Source organism: Lissotriton helveticus, chromosome 4_1, assembly GCF_964261635.1.
Source record: "Lissotriton helveticus chromosome 4_1, aLisHel1.1, whole genome shotgun sequence".
Lineage (NCBI taxonomy): Eukaryota > Metazoa > Chordata > Amphibia > Caudata > Salamandridae > Lissotriton > Lissotriton helveticus.
This window is the reverse complement of record NC_136063.1, coordinates 1,798,014,224-1,798,027,471: the sequence shown is the minus strand read 5'-3', so window position 1 is coordinate 1,798,027,471 and position 13,248 is coordinate 1,798,014,224.

Here is a 13,248-nt window from a genome sequence, read left to right as displayed (position 1 = left end):
ATAGGTGGTGAGGCCTGTGTCTAGGAGTGCAGTGGACTAGACTTCATGAAGCCTATCCCCAACTGCACTCTTAGACACAGGCCTCACCTCCTTTGTACCCCTAGACAGATCTCTCTTCCACTACACTTTTAAATACAGACCTCACCTCCTCTGCACCCCTGGACAATCCTCACCTCATGTGTAACCCTGAATAGACCGTTTGCTTATTGTCATTGCTTTGTTGTTCGGTAATAGTGGTCTATAATGTGTTATTTTTTTCTTTACCACAGATTGAAATCAAGATTTCAATAGTAAGGAAATATGCCCTCAAGGCAGAGGAGAAGAAAAGATGCGAAGCGGAAAAAATCAAAAACAGCAACGGAATTACAGTACTCCTCTACAACAAATACTTCAAAAAACAGGAAAAAAGCTCCTGGTAAGACAACTAAGTCTTTCTTACGAAACATATGTAGATAAAAAAAAAATGTTGGACAGAATGTAGAAAAAGAGAAGGAGAGAGCAAATTTGAAAAGGAAGGAGAGGCCCCCCAAAAATGTTAGTACTGGAGCAGGAGAGAATTATATGTATAGGAATAGAAGGCAAAACCAATTTAGGGTTACGCGTACCCTGGAGAAAAAAGAAAGACATATTTTTATTTAAATTTAGCATTTTTATATAAATTGGAGGTAGTTCTGAAAAGAACTGTTTTTTTTTCTTTTTGTTGTTTTATATTTTTTTATTGTTTTTTTGAACATTTTTTATTTTTTTGGTTTTTCTGAACAATTTTATATTTGTTTGTAGTTTTTCTGGGGTCAAACAAAACACAGGGAATTGCAAACAGCTTAACTGGAGCCCAAAAAAATAGAAAAAAATTAAGGTTGCTTGCTGCAGTGATGGTTGTCTGCAGCTCGATTGAGTAAAGTGATGCTTTGCTCACCATATGAAATTGTTTTGTTGCAATATTTGCAAACAAATTTAAAATTTGCAATCCTGGTTTGTACATTAAGGACCATCTCCCTAGCCTCTGCATCCGATAGAGTGGGTTGATTGGAGGCGCTTGAAGAAAAAGGACGGGGAGGGTTCTTGGTCAGTTCCCTGACCTCTGCTGCTGAATAATTGTTCGGGTGCTTCCTCTGCATATGTCGAATCATAGTGTGGTTCCCAAAAGAATACTTCTTATTTGGGTTCCCTCTTGACAATTGTTCGCTACAGATGAGGCAAGTCACCTTAGCTGCATTCACTTTTTTTGCACCCCTTGGTATCTTGAAAAAGTTCCAAATAAAATGTTCCTTGGGTCTGTTTGGGGGATTGTCTTCAGGCAGGAATGTGTTCCTCCTCTCCTCCTCCTCCTCTTCGTCCTCCTCTTCTTCTTGACCACCAATGTGGTCTTGTGGTGGTCCTTGTGGTGGTGGTGGAGGTGGTGGTGGTGGTGCAGATGCACCTGCAGCTGCTACTAGTGAAGCCATTTCTCACAGAATGAATGCAGGTCTTCTTCACTCAAACAACAAAGTGAGAATGAGGAAATAATACATATATTTAAATATTTAAACATTACTCACTAATATATGTATTCACTAAGATACACTTAATAAGCGAGTTAACCAATCAATTTTTTTTTTAAACATCCATGTAAACACTTATTTAAACATTTATTCTTCCATCAACTTTTACATATACATATATAACACATAATTATTTTTAAAAAATGTACACATTCACTGGATGGTGTCATCAGTGATGTCATGAGTGATGTCACTGACCATGTCATGAGTGATGTAATATGTGACGTCATCAGCAGTGCATTGCACGCGCAAGTTATAGTGAGTCCAACTAACGTGGGAATTTCAATGGTTAAATGCGAGTAAAACTTCCAGCTAACTATAACTGGTGTGAAACCTATGGTTTTTTCAGTGAATTTAATTGGTTTTTTAAATGCTAATTCCTAACTAGAACTTGTGTGAAACCTATGGTTTTTTCAGTGAATATACATATATACATATATATATATATATTACCTACTGGCGGTTGCCAGTAGGTGTATATAGTTAGGACCTAGTTTCCATAGGAAATCTGCAACATTCTATTGGGAATAACTTTGGCGCCAGTTCTTGAATCTTTGTGAATTTCTCAAAGCAGATGGCCCGTTCCGCTCTGCTTCCTCCCTGAAAGTCTCGGGTAGATTCGTCAAGCGGGGCCCGAGATAAAAGGGGGGTCCCAAAACGTGTTTTCCCCATGTTAATTTCCATGGGACCTTTAGACACGGCTACAGCCGGAACCGCCGAACAGAATTACACCAAATTTGGCAAAATGGTAGAGTCTGATTCGCAGATCGCCCTTTTGCTTAAATGGTGTAAATCCCTCTAGTAGTTCCTGAGAAAATCAAAAGAGAAAACAGTTATATATCTATAAGCGCGCAGTGTGCGCGCACCTTCCCGTGGACGAGCTGCATGCTGATTGGCTGCCACTGTCTGTCAACACTCCAAAACAGAAATTGATGGCAGCCATCTTGTGCCTCGGTAGACTGGGGCACAATAAAGCAGAAAAACAAACGTGCAGAACCCCCAAGGCAAAACATTTTTTTTTTTCAAAAATCGCGGGCTGCGCGCACCGTGCACGCACCCCGCGATTTCCCTCCCCAAAAAAGGCCTAGGGGGTCAGGGTGCTTCTACCCTGCCCCCTTTTTGAGTTCTAAAACTTTCTGAGCAGGAGCTGCATGCTCATTGGCTTTCAACACTTCAAACCAGGAAGTGTCGGCAGCCATCTTGTTCTCGGTAGACCGAGGCACAAGAAAGCAGAAAAACAAACATGTAGAACACAAAAAGGGGGCAGGGTAGAAACACCCTGACCCCCTAGCCCTGCCCAGATGGTCCCACAAGGACCCCCAAGGCCAATTTTCTTTTTTTTAAACCTGTTTTTTTCTTCAAATTACTCCCCGGGGGAAAAAATCGCAGGGGCATAGTGATAAAGAAGTGTGGAGGGTGCCCCAATCCCCCCCTACACTGCCGCGGGGACCACCGCCCCCCGGGAAAAGCAACGCAGCCCCCTGGCGCATAATGGAGGCTCATGGCGGGCTAGTTGGCCTCCAGGGACCCCCAGTATGCAAGGGAACTTAATCCCCCAATTTAGAACACTCTACAGGGCGTGTTTGCACAGTTTAAGTTGGGGAATTAATTCCTGTTCAATCCAGAGGTCACCTAGAGGGAACTAGTCCAACAGGTATCTCCAGTAAGCGCCAAGGAGCTGCGCTGCAGAGTGTTGTACAAAGGGGACGTGCCCTCTGAGCACCTGCCTGCAAAAATGTAGTAAATCAGTATAAAAAAATAACAATTAATACATTTAAAAATTGTCAATTAAAAAACCTTCAAAATTCAATAAAAAACCATAGGTTTCAGGCCTGATATAGTTAGGAATTAGCATTTAAAAAAACATTGACATTTACTGAAAAAACCATAGGTTTCAGGCCTTATATAGTTAGGAATTAGCATTTAAAAAACCTTTGAAATTCACTGAAAAAACCATAGGTTTCAGGCCTTATATAGTTAGGAATTAGCATTTAAAAAACCTTGCAAATTCACTGAAAAAACCATAGGTTTCAGGCCTTATATAGTTAGGAATTAGCATTTAAAAAACCTTTGAAATTCACTGAGTGGGTTTTTAGATACTTGTATTGCTGTGTCAATGGATTCAAATACGATACTCTGTATTTTACAAAGAGTGATGAAAGATTTTACTAGTGTATGAAAAGGTGTATGTGATTGTCACGTGGATGATGTCATCAGTGATGTCATCTGTGATGCCATTTGAGATGTCATCAGTGATGTCACTGACCATGTCATGAATGATGTAATATGTGACATCATCAGCAGTGGATTGCGGGTGCGCGAAATATAGTTAGTACAACTAACAATATAGGAGCAATTTCAATGGTTTTGTATGAGTGAAATGTCCAGCTAACTATAACACCCCTAAAACGTATAGTTTTTTGAGTGAATTTCAAAGGTTTTTTAAATGCTAAATCCTAACTATATAAGGCCAGACACATATGGTTTTTTCAGTGAATATATATATATATATATATATATTCACTGAAAAAACCATAGGTTATAGACCATATATAGTTAGGAATTAGCATTTACAAAACCTTGAAAATTCACTGAAAAAACCATAGGTTATAGACCATATATAGTTAGGAATTAGCATTTACTAAACCTTATTTTACTCACACAAAACCATTGAAATTCCATATATAGTTAGTTGCACTAACTATATATCGCGCACCCGCAATCCACTGCTGATGATGTCACATATTACATCATTCATGACATGGTCAGTGACATCACTGATGACATCACTGATGACATCTCAAATGACATCACTGATGACATCACTGATGACATCTCAAATGACATCACTGATGACATCATGACACACCAATACCAGTTACTACATACGCACTCACTGATTCCTACGTCTACACACACATTCACTCATTCACCCATACAATAACTCATACATACAGTCACTTATTATTACAACACTATCATATGCACTCATACACCTATGCAGACAGTCACACACTGCCACTCATCCATGGAGTTACTCACACACCAAGTCAGTCCTGTAAAGAATCAATCACACTTCCATTTCTTCATCTATACAGTTAAACACAGAACACCATACTTCAGTGACATCACTGATGACATCACTAATGACATCTGAAATGACATCACTGATGACATCTCAAATGACATCACTGATGACATCATGACACACCAATACCAGTTACTACATACGCACTCACTGATTCGTACGTCTACACACACATTCACTCATTCACCCATACAATTACTCATACATACAGTCAGTTATTATTAGAACACTATCATATGCACTCATACACCTAGTCAGTCCTGTGAAGAATCAATCACACTTCGATTTCCTCATCTATAGTTAAACACAGAACACCATACTTTTCACACATATACTAACACATACTTACTCTCTTATACAATCACTGATACAAGTACACATTGATATGCACAGAGTCACACACCTCCCAGCCAGCCACACACACACTCAGTCTTCCATACATCCAGTCATTCTTCAATATGTAAAACGTATTTAAACTTTACAAAAACACACAGACACTAGATGATGTCATCAGTGATGTCATTTGAGATGTCATCAGTGATGTCATCAGTGATGTCACTGACCATGTCATGAATGATGTAATATGTGACATCATCAGCAGTGGATTGCGGGTGCGCGATATATAGTTAGTGCAACTAACTATATATGGAATTTCAATGGTTTTGTGTGAGTAAAATAAGGTTTAGTAAATGCTAATTCCTAACTATATATGGTCTATAACCTATGGTTTTTTCAGTGAATTTTCAAGGTTTTGTAAATGCTAATTCCTAACTATATATGGTCTATAACCTATGGTTTTTTCAGTGAATTTCATTGGTTTTTTAACAGCTAATATCTGTAGCTGTAAAATTTATTCTTCTTTAAATCCAAAAATATATTTTATATGTTTATGAATAATTATTTTTTTAAATATTTTTTTTTCTTCGTTCCCGCTTCGCGAATCGGGAACCTTACAGTAAAAAAAAGTTCAGAAAAATAAAAAAAAAAGTTCTTTTCAGAACTACCTCCCCGTTATTAAAAAATTGGTACAATATTTGGAACTGTGCCAACCTCTATTTCTCTTAGTTCGCTTCCTAGTTCGCTCGCTGGTACGCGAACTGGAAGCGAACCAAAAACAGTAAGTATAAGGGAAGGAAACACACACTTATGTTAAAAGAAAGACAGCTATAGGGGAGTAAACTAGAGATACTATTACCCATAATCCACTACTGATGATGTCACATATTACATCATTCATGACATGCTCAGTGACATCATCAGCAGAGGATTGCGGGTTTTTTGGCAACATGCCTTATCGACGGTTTAATAACGCTGCCTTTTGCTTTATATAAGTTTTCAAATTGTATGAAATATATACCAATAGGTCTTTATGAACCTTTAGGTAGTGCTTTTGTTCATGAGGTCTGGTCGCTTCCATACACATACAGATGTTTCAAAGATGATCAAGAAGTTTATCTGAATGGAGAGGAATGCACTGAGACGCCAGATCATTCACTAATGTGTAGGCACATACAGTTACACGATTCATGCAACAAACAGCGACCAAATATGGCTTGCGTGATGCAAGGCACGCCAGTTCCTGCTATCATCCCCACGTTCAAGTTGTTGGAAAATGGTAGTTATTTGATGCTCAATAATGAAGATTGTTCTGAGTTAATTAAAAGTATTCCTTTTATCGTAACAGTAAGTGAACGGGTTATTTGCTGCAGAAATGTTCTATTTCCTCCCACACATGAACATAGGGAGTTTTCAATCTGGCCACAAATACCAACCTTGGGACACGTTTCAACAGCATGACAAGAATAAGAGCTCTTTTGTCTCAGAGAGAGGTGGCCTTGAGTTCGGCCCGTGAAACTTTCGTACTTCACATAGCGAACACCCGTACACAGGTTTGCCTTTCAATTTCAGCAACATGTTTCCGACTATCTTTAACGCATCCTCCACAAAATCCCTGGCACACTTTTTTAAAGTTGTTACCAGTGGTCTCGTGACTTCATTTGAGAAAATCTTTGGAGTCATCCCTACTCCCTTTCATTCCATTTTCTCCACTCTGGTTCGTGGATTGCATTTTTACTTGCATTACCAGCGGACGCTCTTGTACTTTTTTACATTTTTAAATATGGATGTCCCTCCTATGCAACCTCCGACCCTGCAGCTGCTGACACTGTTCCGCAATCGCATGCTAGAATATTATGGCACAATGCCGTTGGCGATATTAAGCACGGCATATGGATTATCTTTTCGGTTCTCCTACTTCACCTGTGTCCAGCCTGTATTTCACTGCCTGACCTGTGATTTCGATTGGGCCATTGATTTGTGTCTCTGCGGACCGGTTTCTCCTGACGTCGACTTTAATCAGCTGATGACTCCTATCATTACTCACGAGTTGATTTGTCCTGGCGAAAGGATTATGGCTGTGGCATTGATGCATGGACTACTTGGTCCCTGGAATTTACTGGCGGCAGCACAGTCTTTCTTGGAACACAGCTTTCTTGAAAACCCACCGAGCTGTCCTCTGATGGTGATAGAGGATCCGGTGCTGGGAGAGCACGTATGTTCTTTTCCGCTTTTAAATTGGATGGCTGAACTGTTTTCGGATGAAGACGGTGACTTCCTGTTGGAGGCTGTTGCAGCTTATTTTGCATACACAGTTATGTCATAGACCTTTTTCATGTTTCATATGCTGAGTACTAGCATTTCATTGACAATTCATTGACTTAATTGTCAAGTTTTTATTATTTACCTTGCCTATTGGCTTAAGACTCGATAAAGTACTTGGCTGTTTTATTTTTCTTTAGCATTGAATTTTCCTAGTTTTTAATGCTTTACCTTGCGGACCGTCCACATATAAACTTGCAATCTGCTCTCATGAGATGGCACTTCTATTATCTTATTCAGTTCGTTTCCGGATCATGAGGAGGTGTCATCTAGGTCCTGGATATCTTTACACCGTGTTAAGTTAGCATGGGCTCATTACCGGTTTAAACGCCATTTTTCCTTTTTTGCAACTTCTGCACACGACATTTAGTTGTTGCTTTAGCTTTCCACCTAGTAGTTCATCGTGGTTTACATGAGAATAATATGTTATTGCTCTACTATCTGCTTTGCTTGTTAAACTATATCTGTACAGCGAGTGCTAAAGTTTCAAGAACAACACGATACAGAATTGTTATGAGGTCTGATCTCCACGACTTCATACTCATAACATAAGTGCAACTTCTGCCAATTCTGGGCATGAGGCGGGTTTTATATTGCTTTGCCGAACACACATACACAACAGTTGATGCGGTTCACATGAAGAGAGAGCTGGTGTATGCTGATGTGATTCCTTCAAATCTAAGACACTAAAGTATGGGCACGCCCTAAACCAACACAAAGAGACCTTCTTAGCAAATAATATAATATGTGTATTAGGGAGGGTGAGATATAAGCAGCCGCGGGCCGTGGAGGGAGTTACGGTGAGGCAGGGAGGCGGGGAGGGGGAGAAGCAGGGTGGAGCCCTCTCTACCTTGCCCCTCCCCCTCCCCGCCTCCCTGCCCCACCGTAACTCCCTCCACGGCCCGCGGCTGCTTATAAGTGTTGCTAACTCTTATTCATTTACAGCATGTTAACATACTGTCACCATTCGCTTTTTATGTACTAGTAACTATGCTGGTAATTTTGCTACTGATAATATGTGTACTTGTATTCTCCACCCTGCTTCTCCCCCTCCCCGCCTCCATGCCTCACCGTAACTCCCTCCACGGCCCGCGGCTGCTTATAAGTGTTGCTAACTCTTATTCATTTACAGCATGTTAACATACTATCACCATTCACTTTTTATGTACTAGTAACTATGCTGGTAATTTTGCTACTGATAATATGTGTACTTTTATTATCTAAGGTACTACGCCTGAGAAGACGGCATTAGTAAATAAACATTTCAAATACACATGTGTTCTTCTTAACTCCATGTTCTGGTTTCTAAGAAATATATAACGACCGACTGTTCATGAGTTCCACGTATCCTGAGGTACTATAAGTTCATATTCTGGATTGTCTAAACATTGAGAGTTTGTTATATCCAATGTGACACTGTACCTAGCTTGCTAAATAGTTTTTGATTACTAACGTGAGTTTTGGGACACCCTAATTCGCCGAGGTTCCAATCCTCTGTCCACAGTTCTGTGTGAGAACAGAAACCCTGCGACAGGGGCACCCCCGACCCTTGCTGGAGCTTCATCACACTTGCGATACAACTCCAGCAATGCGCCACCTTTACGGCACAGATACATCACGCATCTGTGCTGTTTTTGCCCCGTGATGCGCCGCATTGTAAATGCAGCACACCATAGGTGACGGAACAGCGGCACAGAATGACTAACACATCCCTGGTGATGCGCCAGTCATCATAAATCTATCCCTATGCTTCTTATCTTGTTAGAGATGAACCGCCATATGTATCATCAAAGTTATTTGCATTTCCTAAATAGCGAACTTTAAGGAATAAATAGCGATTCTTTACCATTCCTAGTTTGCGATGAGCTATTTGCTAATTAGCCGAATGTAGCCCAATGAAGCCCAATGTAGCCCAATGTAGCCCAAAGATGGCCGCCAGACACACAAAAAAACAAATGTAGCCCAAATATCAGCCAGATGTAGCCCAACTATAGCCCAGTGACAGAATGACCAATCAGCTTCGCAAACCTCCGTTACGCGAAGCGGAGCGCTGTTACAGATATATATCTTTTTTTGAACGTTAATTTCTCAAAATCCACTGGAGCACATATATTGAGACCTAGCAAAGGCACATCGGGCTACCAGTCCCTAATATTTTGCCAAGTTTCGTGCAAATCCATTCAGCCGTTCAATTATTATTTTTATTATTTTTTTTTGCCCCGCGGGGCCCTTTTAAAACCTCCACATCAAACCTAGGGGGTCAGCGAGGATCTACTATGCCCCCTTATAGTTATTTCCCCCTTTGTTTTGACCTCCTCTTGTCTCTCGATCCTACCGAGAGACAAGATGGCGGCCGCTACGGACTGTTTGGAATGTTGACAGACGCCGGAGAACCAATCAGCTTCGCTTCACAAAGCTCCGTTGCGCGAAAAGTCCGCGAACCAGAGCGCTAACCGGTCCGCTGTTACAGATATATATCTTTTTTTAAACGTTAATTTCTCAAAATCCACTGGAGCACATATATTGAGACCTACAAAAGGCACATCGGGCTACCAGTCCCTACAATTTTGCCAAGTTTCGTGCAAATCCATTCAGCCGTTCGGGCTAAAAGTGAGGCCAACCGCCCTATGGAAAACTCAATGTTAAAAACACGTTTTGGGACCCCCCTTTTTTCTCGGCCCCCCCTTGACGAACCCCCCCCAAATTTTCAAGGGCTGCTCAGAAACAAAATGTGCCATTTTCCTGAAAATTTCAGCCAATTCCGTCCACAAACGCCAAAGTTATTAGACATAGAATTTTCAAAAAACCCATAGAGAAAAAATCCTAACTATATATACCTACTGGCGACCGCCAGTAGGTAATATATATATATATATATATATATATATATATATATATATATATATATATATTATTCAAAGGTGCCCAGAGCTCCAAGGACGCTACTCCACAGCTGACGGTTTTCAAAACTCATTTATTTCCAACCAGCGCTGAAATTTACAATTTCTACTTCTTCCCGACGCGTTTCAGAGCAGCAGCTCCTTCTTCATGGGGATGGAAACAGGCAAGCACAGGAATCACACAACCTTCATTTCCGCTTTTCATGCGTGCTCCCCGGTGAGCCGCATGCCGGTAGTTGTGGTGTCAAATTAATCCCCTCGATAGGGCCCGTGTCCTTGACAGTTTATTTCACTTCCAATGTCTTTCATTTAAAACCCTCCAGTGGGTTTTGCAAATTGTAGCGCTGGTTCTGAGGAGTCATCTGTGCTGCAATTGAGGCTCGGGACGTTAACCTAGCCCGCAGGTCTGTATCATATTTCAAACAGATGGTGCAATCCTCCCACGGCCAGGCTGCCGTGTAACATATTATTCAAAGGTGCCCAGAGCTCCAAGGACGCTACTCCACAGCTGACGGTTTTCAAAACTCATTTATTTCCAACCAGCGCTGAAATTTACAATTTCTACTTCTTCCCGACGCGTTTCAGAGCAGCAGCTCCTTCTTCATGGGGATGGAAACAGGCAAGCACAGGAATCACACAACCTTCATTTCCGCTTTTCATGCGTGCTCCCCGGTGAGCCGCATGCCGGTAGTTGTAGTGTCAAATTAATCCCCTCGATAGGGCCCGTGTCCTTGACAGTTTATTTCACTTCCAATGTCTTTCATTTAAAACCCTCCAGTGGGTTTTGCAAATTGTAGCGCTGGTTCTGAGGAGTCATCTGTGCTGCAATTGAGGCTCGGGACGTTAACCTAGCCCGCAGGTCTGTATCATATTTCAAACAGATGGTGCAATCCTCCCACGGCCAGGCTGCCGTGTAACATATTATTCAAAGGTGCCCAGAGCTCCAAGGACGCTACTCCACAGCTGACGGTTTTCAAAACTCATTTATTTCCAACCAGCGCTGAAATTTACAATTTCTACTTCTTCCCGACGCGTTTCAGAGCAGCAGCTCCTTCTTCATGGGGATGGAAACAGGCAAGCACAGGAATCACACAACCTTCATTTCCGCTTTTCATGCGTGCTCCCCGGTGAGCCGCATGCCGGTAGTTGTGGTGTCAAATTAATCCCCTCGATAGGGCCCGTGTCCTTGACAGTTTATTTCACTTCCAATGTCTTTCATTTAAAACCCTCCAGTGGGTTTTGCAAATTGTAGCGCTGGTTCTGAGGAGTCATCTGTGCTGCAATTGAGGCTCGGGACGTTAACCTAGCCCGCAGGTCTGTATCATATTTCAAACAGATGGTGCAATCCTCCCACGGCCAGGCTGCCGTGTAACATATTATTCAAAGGTGCCCAGAGCTCCAAGGACGCTACTCCACAGCTGACGGTTTTCAAAACTCATTTATTTCCAACCAGCGCTGAAATTTACAATTTCTACTTCTTCCCGACGCGTTTCAGAGCAGCAGCTCCTTCTTCATGGGGATGGAAACAGGCAAGCACAGGAATCACACAACCTTCATTTCCGCTTTTCATGCGTGCTCCCCGGTGAGCCGCATGCCGGTTTGGAGGGTTTTAAATGAAAGACATTGGAAGTGAAATAAACTGTCAAGGACACGGGCCCTATCGAGGGGATTAATTTGACACTACAACTACCGGCATGCGGCTCACCGGGGAGCACGCATGAAAAGCGGAAATGAAGGTTGTGTGATTCCTGTGCTTGCCTGTTTCCATCCCCATGAAGAAGGAGCTGCTGCTCTGAAACGCGTCGGGAAGAAGTAGAAATTGTAAATTTCAGCGCTGGTTGGAAATAAATGAGTTTTGAAAACCGTCAGCTGTGGAGTAGCGTCCTTGGAGCTCTGGGCACCTTTGAATAATATGTTACACGGCAGCCTGGCCGTGGGAGGATTGCACCATCTGTTTGAAATATGATACAGACCTGCGGGCTAGGTTAACGTCCCGAGCCTCAATTGCAGCACAGATGACTCCTCAGAACCAGCGCTACAATTTGCAAAACCCACTGGAGGGTTTTAAATGAAAGACATTGGAAGTGAAATAAACTGTCAAGGACACGGGCCCTATCGAGGGGATTAATTTGACACTACAACTACCGGCATGCGGCTCACCGGGGAGCACGCATGAAAAGCGGAAATGAAGGTTGTGTGATTCCTGTGCTTGCCTGTTTCCATCCCCATGAAGAAGGAGCTGCTGCTCTGAAACGCGTCGGGAAGAAGTAGAAATTGTAAATTTCAGCGCTGGTTGGAAATAAATGAGTTTTGAAAACCGTCAGCTGTGGAGTAGCGTCCTTGGAGCTCTGGGCACCTTTGAATAATATGTTACACGGCAGCCTGGCCGTGGGAGGATTGCACCATCTGTTTGAAATATGATACAGACCTGCGGGCTAGGTTAACGTCCCGAGCCTCAATTGCAGCACAGATGACTCCTCAGAACCAGCGCTACAATTTGCAAAACCCACTGGAGGGTTTTAAATGAAAGACATTGGAAGTGAAATAAACTGTCAAGGACACGGGCCCTATCGAGGGGATTAATTTGACACTACAACTACCGGCATGCGGCTCACCGGGGAGCACGCATGAAAAGCGGAAATGAAGGTTGTGTGATTCCTGTGCTTGCCTGTTTACATCCCCATGAAGAAGGAGCTGCTGCTCTGAAACGCGTCGGGAAGAAGTAGAAATTGTAAATTTCAGCGCTGGTTGGAAATAAATGAGTTTTGAAAACCGTCAGCTGTGGAGTAGCGTCCTTGGAGCTCTGGGCACCTTTGAATAATATATATATATATATATATATATATATATATATATATATATATATATATATATATATATATATATATATTCAAATACCAGGTTGTTCACAGCATACCACCGCATATCTGGAATGATATCCATATCTTCCTTAACCGATCCTAAGGTTCCTTCCAATTTAAAGGCTTTGCTTTTACACCTGCTTAATATTTTCCCATGGACAATGACCTTGAGAGATATATGAGATGTAATGTATACTGAC